This window comes from Lycorma delicatula, chromosome 5 (genome assembly GCF_047948215.1).
Source record: "Lycorma delicatula isolate Av1 chromosome 5, ASM4794821v1, whole genome shotgun sequence".
NCBI lineage: Eukaryota > Metazoa > Arthropoda > Insecta > Hemiptera > Fulgoridae > Lycorma > Lycorma delicatula.
Window position 1 is genome coordinate 165525814 of NC_134459.1, and position 12672 is coordinate 165538485.

Consider the following 12672-nt stretch of genomic DNA (forward strand, 5'->3'; position numbering starts at 1 on the left):
ATTTAATTCCACCGCTCACCTGTGACGTCACAATATAGCAGACGTTTGTAGTAGTAGTCCGGTCGCTAAGTGAGATACGGGATGTGTAAGACGGGGTGGCTGGGTTAAGACCCCGCTTAGATGAGGACAAATTTGTGGATCCAACGAAACGAGATGCTAATAGAAAAAACTAACGAAAAAGACCGACTGTACTGCCTTCAGCAGAAACCGGGAGGGCGACCGGAACGTTACTAGGCGGGTGTCTTCCCCTACGGGGTTTGGATGTACTGTCTTCAGGGACATTCAAGATGTCCGGACGAGGCCTACAGCGAAGGTAATAAGCTGAGTTATTAAATCACTGACGTAAATGTCTACCGAGGCATTTCATCGGTGGCATCCCGAGGCCAGGCTTATTACTATGAGATGTAAAAAGTCAGAGTGCGATTGACGACTCCCTTTAAAACCCAACAGGGCATGGAACGGCGGGGGTGGTGTGGCGACCGGAATGTCACTAGGCAGGTGTCTTTCCCAACTTGGTTGGATGTACTGCCTGTTTCAACGTTTCAATATTTGGAGTGGGAGTGCAAAAAATTTTTTTTATAATTGTTCACAAAATTATCAAAAAAAAAAAAAAAACTGCAACGAAAATCACTCCTTGTTCTGTCTTCTATAACTCTTCAAAATTAAAACCATTTTTAGTGGTGGGGGTGAATTTAGAAAAAAATGTTTTTTATAAAGGTTGTTTATTAATATTCACAGAAGTATCAAAAAAAGTACAACTTTAATTATGCAAAATCTAGATAAGATTTTCATTTTCCCCCTGTATCCTCCACCTTCTGACATTTGAATTGAAAATTTAATAACTCAATGTCCCTAATATAGAAATATTACAGCCAAGTTTCGTGAAAATCGATCAAGAAGTTGAAAACTACAAGGGAACGTTTATATCCGTATTTATCCATATTTATTTTCGTTATTTTAAGCAAGATGGTACAACTTATCCAGTGAATAATTCTTTGAACTGCTATCTGAATTAATTTCAATTCCTTTTAAATTATTATCTTCAGAAAAGAATACAGCGGTATCTTCTACAAAGAGGGTTAAATAGATTATTTAAGATTTTGAGACAAGTAATTAATAAACAATTAGAAAACTGATGGGATTGGGGAATGAAAGTGATTAGCTTGGGAAAATGGCATGTCTAATTGCAGCTGCAACCATCTAAATGAAAGAGGGAGATTTTACCAAACCACTTTAGAGATGAACGTTTAATAATAAAAATACTAGGGTTAATATTTATTTAAAAGAATTTTACTTGGTTATATGGTTAAATATATTCTCAGAAATTTAAAGAGCTTGTTAACAGGATTATAAGCTATTTTATCTAATCATCCTATTCACAATAATTTACTTAAATTAAGTACTATTTAGTTAATAATTATAACAAGAGATAAATATTAAAAATTATAATTTTAATAATTAAAAAGCATGCGGGTGACAATCGGTTGAGTTATTCAGCTGCAACAGTGAATCAAACATACATACATCCTAAATACATTACACTACTTTTTGGGCAGTCGTGTAAAAAGTGAAAGAAAAGATAAAAGTCCTAAAAAAATAACAAGGTCATCTATCTCTATAAAATCATGTAACAGAACAATTTTTATGTAAGCATGATACTTTATGAGAAAGAGGCTTTTCTATTCATTTGTTTATTTATTCATCAGCAATAACAGGTAAATGCCCAGTAACAATTACCGTGTTGAATTATAAATAATATTTTTAAATGTATGTAAAATGACGCCTACTGGCACTCAAACCCCGAACTTCAGGATGAAAGGCAGAGAGATGCTGCTACTTGGCAGTGGAGATAGGCATATATCATTATTTTATTAATAGCTATTTATTTACATGTAAAGAACTTCCCATCAGTTTATTTAAAATAGAATATTTTCTTTTATGACACTTACAAAACTCAGTTGAAAATCTTTTTATTAAAAAAGTAAAATCTGTATTTTCATCACTTTGTTTAACATGTATAAATAATAATGCGCTGTCACCTTCCATTATCTGCAATCTAAATCATTTTAATTATCATCTTCTAAGTAATATTTTTCTTTTGTACTGATTTAATTTCTTTATTATCTTTACATATTTCTTAATGTTAATTCATATACTAGTACAGTTACTGATTATTTTTATGTTTTAATATAAAATTTAACAACCTAGATGAATATAAATTAAGTAATATAACTATAATAGTTTTAGGCAACCACAACAAACAAACCACATAAAAAAATAACAAAAAATCTATAACAGACTTGCTTAGGAAATGAAAAATAAAGTGATTTCCTGTTGTCTTCTTCACCAAGCTAAGTATACAGTTGCATATTAGTAGACTAAAACGACTGAAATGTAAGTGATAATCTGCCCCTGTTAATTGACACCTTCACTCTGTTCATCACTGGGACTAGCCATGTGGTGATCATCATTACTCTCAGAGTAATAAATTCTTGACTAGGACCTTTATACTTCAAGTAGGTTGTTTCGTGTAGAAATCATAAAGAAGACAGGTAGTATAAAATAACAAATTAGATTACCATTTTCTGTAGTGAAGCAATAGGTTTTATATACACTGTTCAAACTACCAGGAAAAATATATATGTATTTCTTATTGCAATTAACTGTTTTGTAATGCTAATTTTGTAATACTATTCTGATCAAGGTTCTTCCACAACTTCTCTTGTTCCATTATAATGCTTAGGCTGTTCATATTTTACCTTAGTTTATTATCATAATCTAAAATTTCATTTAACAGAACAGCAAGGATTTCTTCACGTTCTTCCTTTATCAGATTATTTTTATAAGATGCTACGATTCAAGTCCTGAACAGTAAGTAAGTAAATGCGAATGAAATCAGTTAGAATGTTAATATTCATAAGCAGACACCAAAATCTACACTAAAAATGTTTAAAATGAGTAAATCTTTAAAATAGATGCAAAGGAGTAATATAAATTATTAACATGATGCTCTTTTTATAATGTGTTATATCGATAGGATTACAAGCCATAATCCAGAGCTGCAAGGGGTTCTGGAGTGTATTTATGAAATAGATGAGCCTAGGGTGACTGGACCTTTTGTTGACCTTTTGCCCTGGAAATCAGTGCTTCCTTATTATATTATCAGAAAGAAGAAAAGAAGAACAAGGAAAGGAGAAGAGTAAATAGGGAGAGGGTGGACTCTCCCAGAAGCAAGAGACAGAAAACAGGATCACAACCCTAAGAAGAATTTAATAAGAGTTGCTCTTACACTTATGATCTTCCCCCCCATCAATTTGACGACAATATAATTAGGAACTGATCTACTATAGGCCTGTTGGGGCTCCCAAATGAAAAAGGGGTAGTAGTATAGCATTATTATTAACATATTAACCATCTGCTAAAGCTGCAAGAATATGTTTCCTTTCTACCTATTACTTTATATTTTATATTTTTAAAATAAATACCATTCACATTAAATTATGCAAATGGTAAGTGATATTAAGAAGTTTAAAATACATCAAATTTTTTTACGCATGCATTGTATGTTATCACTAAATATTTCATTGCTTTTACGTTTAATTAAAATAGAGTTGACGGCAGATGATAAACGTATACGGCAGGACCATTCTCAATCAAGAATTACCTGTAATGTGGTATGTGGTAATGTGGTCAAATTTAAACATTTATCTTCGTTACATTACTATGATGTATGGGGTACTTATAAAATTTTTCATTATTATGCAAAACATTTTCGACTGGAGGAGAACCTTCTGATCTTTAAATCAATTTAATTTGTAACAAGAATATAAAATAAGGTAGGACTAGATAAATGTGAAAACTAGTACGTTATCGGTCTAATATTTCATACATAAAAAATATTCAATAAAATAATTTACTGACAAAAAGAATGTATGGTACTGGTTATGTTAGATGAAAAGTAGTTATATTTCAAAAAGAGAATAGTATCAGAGCCCTATTCCTCAAAATAATTTAAAAAATCAGATTAGGAACAATAAAACAACCTACATTACATTTCTATATATGGTAAAAGTATTTAATACTTTTACCATATATATATGGTATTACATTTCTATATATGGTAAAAGTATTTAATAATATACTATGGAATAAAAAAAGTTAAATGTAGACTTAAATGACTTAAATGTAGAAAAAAAAGAGTTAATTTACAATTTATTCAAAATAAAGTGCCAGTTATAGGAGTAAAAGATGAAAGAATGGGGAAAAACTATAATTACTTCCTTTTCAACTCGCACTTAGAAGCAACACAGAAAAATTGAAGGAATAATTTGCGAGTAGAGTAACTACCCTAAAAAAGAAAATATAAAATTGTTAAGATTCATAGATTGCATTATTGTTCTGAAAAATCAAAAATTCATTAAAAGAAATTAATTGTGTAATGAAATGTAACAAATACAATTTTTTTAATACTATAAACTTTGAAAATACCATACCTGAGTGAGATTTGAAACCAGAATCTCTGGATGGTAGGCAGAGATGTACCTATTATGGTACAGAGATCAGCAACATATTGCGGAATAAAATGAGAGAGGGAACACAACAAAAAAAAGCAGAATAATTTTGTTATTTTTAATGAAAAATTATGAAGGATTGTTAAAAACATTGAGTGAAAAGCTAACACGTTCATACGAATAAGATTAACGATTTTAAAATTAGAACGCTGTAAATCTTAACACTTATTGTTCATTTAAACTTAGTCAAACAAAAATATGTTTCAACTACTTTATGTAACACTAATTATATATTTAGTAATACTCATCTTTGTAGAATGTTATTAGATTCAGGCAGACAGATGAATTTTTACACGTATAAATTTGTCCGAAAATTAGGTTTTAATTCATTAAAAACGACCTGCCCAGCAGCCACTGACAGCATGGAAGAAAGAAGAAACCTGCACTTTCCCCCGTTCAGCCCTTCGGGGCCACGGGAATACCAAGGTTAACGGCATGTAATTCCGATTACTGCCAATTCTCGGAAAGTGCAGGCCAAAGAAGAAAGAAGAGGTCATCTGTAAGACGAAGAAGAAGAAGTTAAAGAAGAAGGAAGACCCTCTACTCGACCCAACATCACGGACAGGAGTCTGGAAAAGAGCCCAGCAGAGATGCGTCCTGAAAGGCAGCCATCACAGAAGTGGATGAAGAGCTTCTACTTAATCTTTCCTTTATAACTTACAATTAAATTAAATTAAATCAGCAATTGCGACTCCCTCCCGAGAAGGGGGCGCATTGCTCCCTCCATATAGTTAGTGCCCCGTTGTGGCGTATTCCTGCTAGCCTATGAAGCGTTAGCACCGAAAGGACTTCAGTGGACGGTCTGAAGAGGAATTACGTAAGGACAGGTTTTAAAAGCTAGCCTCCCGCGGTCGGACCCACAAATGGGTTCGAGAACGCTGGTACAAACGGATATAGAATGCTAATAAATCCGTCCATAAAATATAAAATATAATAAAACTTAAAACTTAGACCCGTCATATAAAAATAAACCCTTAAACACGCCCGATTACAGAATCATACAGCAGCAAGGGACATTGTCCAGGCTCTGCGATTCGAAGGGAGAATTTGTGAAACTTCCGCCACTTTTGTATTCCATTCCATGAATTTGCAATTCACTGTCGACCACCACCTGGTGAAGACCAAGAGAAGAAAATGGAAGAAGACAGAAGTTCCCTGGCCGGCTCAACGTGGGACCTCCCGGCGGATGCCAAGATCCCCGCCGGAACAGCAGGCTTGGCCGGCCCGCAGCGGGAGTCGCTAAACGCGGACGCTACCTTCCCGCTCTAGCTCGCTAGGCTTCAAAGAACATCTCCTAATACATAAAACTCCAATTAAATATTAACATTTTATAACGTTGGTAGGTGTATAAATTAGGACCAGCAAGTAATCCATATCCGAGAAATCTACTCATATTCTTACAATATAAGTTCTTTTATTTAGTTAATGATTTGTTTTATTTATTCATTAAGTTTTACAATCGTTTTAAAATTGAATTTGATGATTTTTTTTTTTTTTTTTTAATTAATTGTTAATAAATTTCCTTTCTACTAAAACTTATACATTTTTAAACGATTGGAAAAAGAATGTAATTTAAGCTCCTTTCTTCATAGTCAACAAAGCAGTAAGAATTCCTTTCTTTATTATTTTTTTTTGCATTTTCAAGTCTATAGAGATTTTATTACAATGGAAATAAATATCTTCTATTTATCTACACCGTAACGGTAATTAATAATAATTAAATTTTTAATTTAATTCGAACCTATCATTGACACTATTAATAAGATTAATAATCGCTATGTGAAAAAACAGAATAAATGGTTAAAAGAACAAGCAATTTAATTCACAGCGAAATTCACAAATTTAGTAAAATCAATTAATTCATCAGTAAAGTTACAAAAAAACGGCAAAATAAAGAAGACGTATTACGTATACGTATTTGATGTATTATAGTGAACCTATTTCATCTAATATTGATTGAACTAAGTATCAATTAATTAATATTCATTTACCATAATGCAAAGGAAAATCTATGCTAAATGGTTATTAAAATAAATGAAAATTACCAAGAAAGCGCTGTAAAATCTTTACAAAAGAAAAAACTTTAAAAATTAAATAGCTTTTTTGATTGTTAAACAATCATTAGTAGATTTTTATAAGTATCGGTAGAAATTTACGAATTAATATGTATATTAAGGAAAAGAAGTGAAAAAAATACTATGACGAAATAATAAAAAAAATTAATCAACAAATGAACAAAACATAAAGCAAGTATATCTCTGTTTTTATAGAATAATTGTAAAAAAAAACCCTTTTTTAATAAAAAAAAAGAAACAAGCATGAATTTACGCAATCCTAGTAGAAAGTATAATGTTAAACTGTTTTTAAATTACCTTCTTAATTCGGAATGCCCAAAACAAAAGTCTTAATTTTTTTTAAATTTCTTTTTATTCTGTAAACACTAGTGAAAATAGTAGTTTCATCATTTTTCGTATGTGTTATTTATGTAATAATTATTATTTTCTCATTATCATTTTTTATATTTATTTATTTTTTTATTCACTGGTTCTTTGCTATCTACTGATGATGATTGTTTAACAATTGAAATGGCCATTGTCTTTTTCTTATCTTCCTCTTAAAAAAAATTATCACAGTTTTCCAGTGAAAAATTTTCTAGTTACGAATTTATACCTATCTATAGATGAAATATATTGCTAAACGCATAATAATTTCGCAGATGACGCTTATCAATTGTTAACTTCTTACATAATTTTATTCTTTACTAACTTTCTGCATAAAAGAGTGTTAAATATCTCACTCTATAACAGATTAGTTATCTAATTTGATGCTTTTACATGAAGAATAATGAAAATTCTGTTCTTTTGCCAAAAATTTTACATTTCTGACCTGGAACAGCATGTAGAATTAGTATGAAAAACTAAAATTGTTTTCAGAGTGGCTCTATAAGGTAGTATTTAAGATAGAACCCAATTAAAATCGATAATTTTAGGTAAAATCTAAACATGTTTCATTGAAACACCAAATAAAATATTATACAGAAAGTTTTTTCAAAATAGCAGATTCTTAATTTAAGAGAGCATTAAAAGATTTAAATGGCAGAAAGGCTCCTGGAATAGACGGAATACCTGTAGAATTACTGCGCAGTGCAGGTGAGGAAGCGATTTATAGATTATACAAACTGGTATGTAATATTTATGAAAAAGGGGAATTTCCGTCAGACTTAAAAAAAAGTGTTTTAGTCATGATACCAAAGGAAGCAGGGGCAGATAAATGTGAAGAATACAGAACAATTAGTTTAACTAGTCATGCATCAAAATTTTTAACTAGAATTCTATACAGAAGAATTGAGAGGAGAGTGGAGGAAGTGTTAGGAGAAGACCAATTTGGTTTCAGGAAAAGTATAGGGACAAGGGAAGCAATTTAAGCCTCAGATTAATAGTAGAAGGAAGATTAAAGAAAAACAAACCAACATACTTGGCGTTTATAGACCTAGAAAAGGCATTCGATAACGTAGACTGGAATAAAATGTTCAGCATTTAAAAAAAATTAGGGTTCAAATACAGAGATAGAAGAACAATTGCTAGCATGTACAGGAACCAAACAGCAACAGTAACAATTGAAGAATATAAGAAAGAAGCCGTAATAAGAAAGGGAGTCCGACAAGGGTGTTCCCTATCTCCGTTACTTTTTAATCTTTACATGGAACTAGCAGTTAATGATGTTAAAGAACGATTTAGATTCGGAGTAACAGTACAAGGTGAAAAGATAAAGATGTTACGATTTGCTGATGATATAGTAATTCTAGCCGAGAGTAAAAAGGATTTAGAAGAAACAATGAACGGCATAGATGAAGTCCTACGCAAGAACTATCGCATGAAAATAAACAAGAAGAAAACAAAAGTAATGAAATGTAGTAGAAAAAACAAAGATGGACCACTGAATGTGAAAATAGGAGGAGAAAAGATTATGGAGGTAGAAGAATTTTGTTATTTGGGAAGTAGAATTACTAAAGATGGACGAAGCAGGAGCGATATAAAATGCCGAATAGCACAAGCTAAACGAGCCTTCAGTAAGAAATATAATTTGTTTACATCAAAAATTAATTTAAATGTCAGGAAAAGATTTTTGAAAGTATATGGTTGGAGTGTCGCTTTATGTGGAAGTGAAACTCGGACAATCGGAGTATCTGAGAAGAAAAGATTAGAAGCTTTTGAAATGCGATACTATAGGAGAATGTTAAAAATCAGATGGGTGGATAAAGTGACAAATCAAGAGGTATTGCGGCAAATAGATGAAGAAAGAAGCATTTGGAAAAATATAGTTAAAAGAAGAGACAGACTTATAGGCCACATACTAAGGCATTCTGGAATAGTCGCTTTAATATTGGAAGGACAGGTAGAAGGGAAAAATTGTGTAGGCAGGCCACGTTTGGAATATGTAAAACAAATTGTTAAGGATGTAGGATGTTGACGGTATACTGAAATGAAACGACTAGCACTAGATAGGGAATCTTGGAGAGCTGCATCAAACCAGTCAAATGACTGAAGACAAAAAAAAAGATTCTTAGGAAAGTAAGGGATAAGTTCAAAAACGACAAAAAATTAAAAAAATGTTTTGTTTATCGTTGATCCCTTTATGGAATTTTGAATAAGACTAAACACCATCTGAAAGGATTTTAGCAATCCAAGTGACATTAAATTGTATAAAAGTATACCTACTCTTCTAATAAAATTATGAGATACAGGACCACATAAGATTCATATCACCTTGATCCCTTAACTAATTGTGACCGAAATTGAATGACATCAATTCCTGATATACAAAAATCATCGAGTCAAATTCCATCCAAACATACATCCTTTCGGAATGTTTCCTAAAGTGGATTTGCAAAATTTGGTACAATTAGCAGCAAACTTCCTCTTGTATAGTGACACAATACGTATACGAAAAATTTAAAATCGATTTTACCTGTCATTAGTTCAATCAGTTCTAAATTTTGGTTTCGTTTTTTGGGATGTTTTAGTAGACTGTCATATAGACATTTTTTATGTCTTCCAAAAATCAATCGTAAATTCATTAAAAAAAGACGGTATTACAGCAGTATTATGTTTAAAAGAATTTTATTTAGTCGATTTTATGTGAAGTACTTACTCCAAAGTAGTTTCATCGGCAATGATTATAGATATATTTCAAAAGAGTATTACCTAAATACATAACCAAAAATGACATACTAATGTAAATGAATAAAAAATATGTCTGAGGAATGCAGAAACAGCAAAAAAGAAAAAAAGGGATTTTTCTCATCTCTTTACGGGTGCTTGAATAAGAAAATCTATCTATCAGAAAATACATTAACTCTGTAAAGAGTTCTAAATTATATAAAAAAAATTTACGTACGCTGTGAATACAGTTTTGAGATACGGTATTCATATATCTATATATCTGGTCCTTTTAACCAATTGTGGTCAACATTAAATGACATTAATGCCTCGTATTCAAAAATCATCGAAACCAATTTTATCCACATAGGTGCATCCAATCTGGAAGTGTATCAAAGTAAACATATGATTATTTATAATAAAAAACATAACTTCAGTAGTTTACATTTCAAATTTAAATTAATAAGTTTTTATCGGAAGGATAAGTAATATTTCAGCTAAATATTTGACATACTAAGGTTTTTTAATAACAATCTTGAAACTTCTCAAAAGTAAAATCATCGAAATTTCCGTATGGTTGTCGAATAAAAATAATAGACTTAGGTTAGCAGGTTAGCACATTGTGCAAATTTTTGGAAAGGGGAACACTGTTCCCCGCAATTTATAAAAAGGAAATTTAGAAAATATTTATAAGCCCAATTTGTGTAATACTGAAGGGATTTTATCCCTCCAGTATCTTTATATATTTTTCAGGAATCGATTCTTTCGATACGATCCTCAGAAAGGATTCGCAAGAAAGATTCATTCGTCCGAATCATGATTCTTTTCCTTCCCATCATAACCATTACAGTAAACACATGCGCATGGTCTCTTTCTCTTTACCCATTTTTAGCGGTTAATTTCTTTTCGTACTGCTGTTCCATTCAGTGTATACTTACTAAATGTCTTCGATTCTTCTGTTTCAACTCTTATTCGCATGATTATTTTTTAGTTGAATACGATTTTTAGTAAACTTTTTAGCTTATCAATTCTGTATGGTTGAATAAAAAAAATCAGTTTCTTCACCTGACCTGACTCGCAATTTCGACCCTGGATTGCAAGCGCTTGAAGTGATCTAATGCGGCGATTCAGCGCCGAATGGTCCAGGCGTGGATCGTCAGGCGCTGAATTAATTTTTGGAAGGGGAACGGCGTGAGAGCTGTCTTTATGGTTGAAAAAAAAATGTTACTTGAGCCTGCCCACCCAGCACGCGAGCGCGAGTAACAAGGTTGTGATATGTTCGGCGATATCGCCGCATATTGACGATCCAAGCCTGGATCATCAATGATAATTTTTTGATAGGGGAACGGCCCTACGCTGTTCCCCGAAATTTATAAAATATTTATAAGGTTACATAAATATCAATTTTTGTAATACTGGAGGGATAAAAGTTTCTTTTTTAGGAATAGATTCTCAGAAAGGTTTCGTAAAAAGAATAGTTCGTCCGATTCAATGATTTTCCTTCCCACACCATTACCAGTACAATAAAGTGTAATGCGCAAGTCTCTTTATCGACTTCAGCCAAGTTTAGCGGTTCATCTCTTCATACTCCTGTTCGACTATAATGTTTGCATATATATACTAAGTGTCTTCGATGCGATAATCAAGTATTTGTCATTTCTAAACGGTTGAATAAAAAATAATACACTTTATTGACCTAGCCTATTACAAATCAGATTTCTAGAAAGTAGAAGATGATCCAGATAGTGATGATCTAGATAGTGATGATCCACCTCTGGATCAACAGGCGCTACACAATGTTTGGTTAAGGGGGACGGCGGAGTGCACTGTCCCCGAAATTTAAAACATTTTTCGTGGCAGTGTTGGGATAAACGATTCTTTTTCTGGAATAAAGTAACTGATATTTCTGTACGGTTGAAAAAAATTGCACTTGCTTCACACTTACGGGATCTTGCCTAATTGGGTGTTAATTTTTGGTTAAGGGGGATAGTGGCGCCGCCGTCCCCCGCAATATAAAAATTGTATTTACTAAGTTTTACGGGAACCTTTATAAATATATAAATTTTATAGCACAGGTAGGATAAACAATTTTTCTTCAGGAAAAAAGTTACCGACATTTCTGTATGGTTGAATAAAAAAATAAACTTGCTTCACACTTCCAGGATCTTCCCTAACTGGATCATAATTTTTGGTTACGGTGGACAGCGGCGCCGCCGTCCTCCGCAATATAAAAAAAATATTAACTACATTTACGGTATCCTTCATAAATATGTAAATGTTATAACAGTGGTGGGATAATCGATTTTTTTTTTCAGGAATAATGTTGCAGACTTTCTGTACGGTTGAATAAAAAAATACACTTTCTTGACCTACCTTATTACAAGATCAGATTTATAGAAAGTAGAAGCTCCTTTTATCCAGTCGTGGATTATCATGCGCTACACAATTTTTGGTCAAGGGGGACGGCGGAGTGCACTGTTCCTCGCAATTTAAAAAATGTATTAACTACGCTTTACTGTATCCTCACTTTCGGGATATGATCTAATCGGGTCAACATTTTTTGGTTAATGGGGACGGTGGAAGCGCCGCCGTCGTTCGCAATATAAAAAATATATTAACTACGTTTTACTGAATCCTTCATAAATATGTAAATTTTATAGCAGCGGTGGGATAAACGATTTTTTTTTGCTGGAGTCAATTCTCAAAAAGTAAAACGTATCGTACCGTAAAACGAATCGTTCCTCCGATTAAATGGTTCCTTACCTTACCCCCACTACCAGCACTCAAGTCTAATGCGCATGTTCTCTTCATCATTTTCAGCTAAGTTAAACGGTTCATCTCCTTACATACTGCTATTCGCTTCAACTGTTCCATGCATTGTAAATGACTTCATTCTTCTCTTATTCTACTCCTTACGTAAACATCTGATTCTTTTTCGTTTG

General features: G+C 32.3%; 1 protein-coding gene across 2 annotated transcripts in view; it reads right to left on the minus strand.

Moving 5' to 3' along the window:
- LOC142325570 (uncharacterized) overlaps positions 1-12672 on the minus strand; it is a 270581-nt gene that overhangs the window by 46371 nt on the left and 211538 nt on the right. The window lies entirely within an intron of this gene.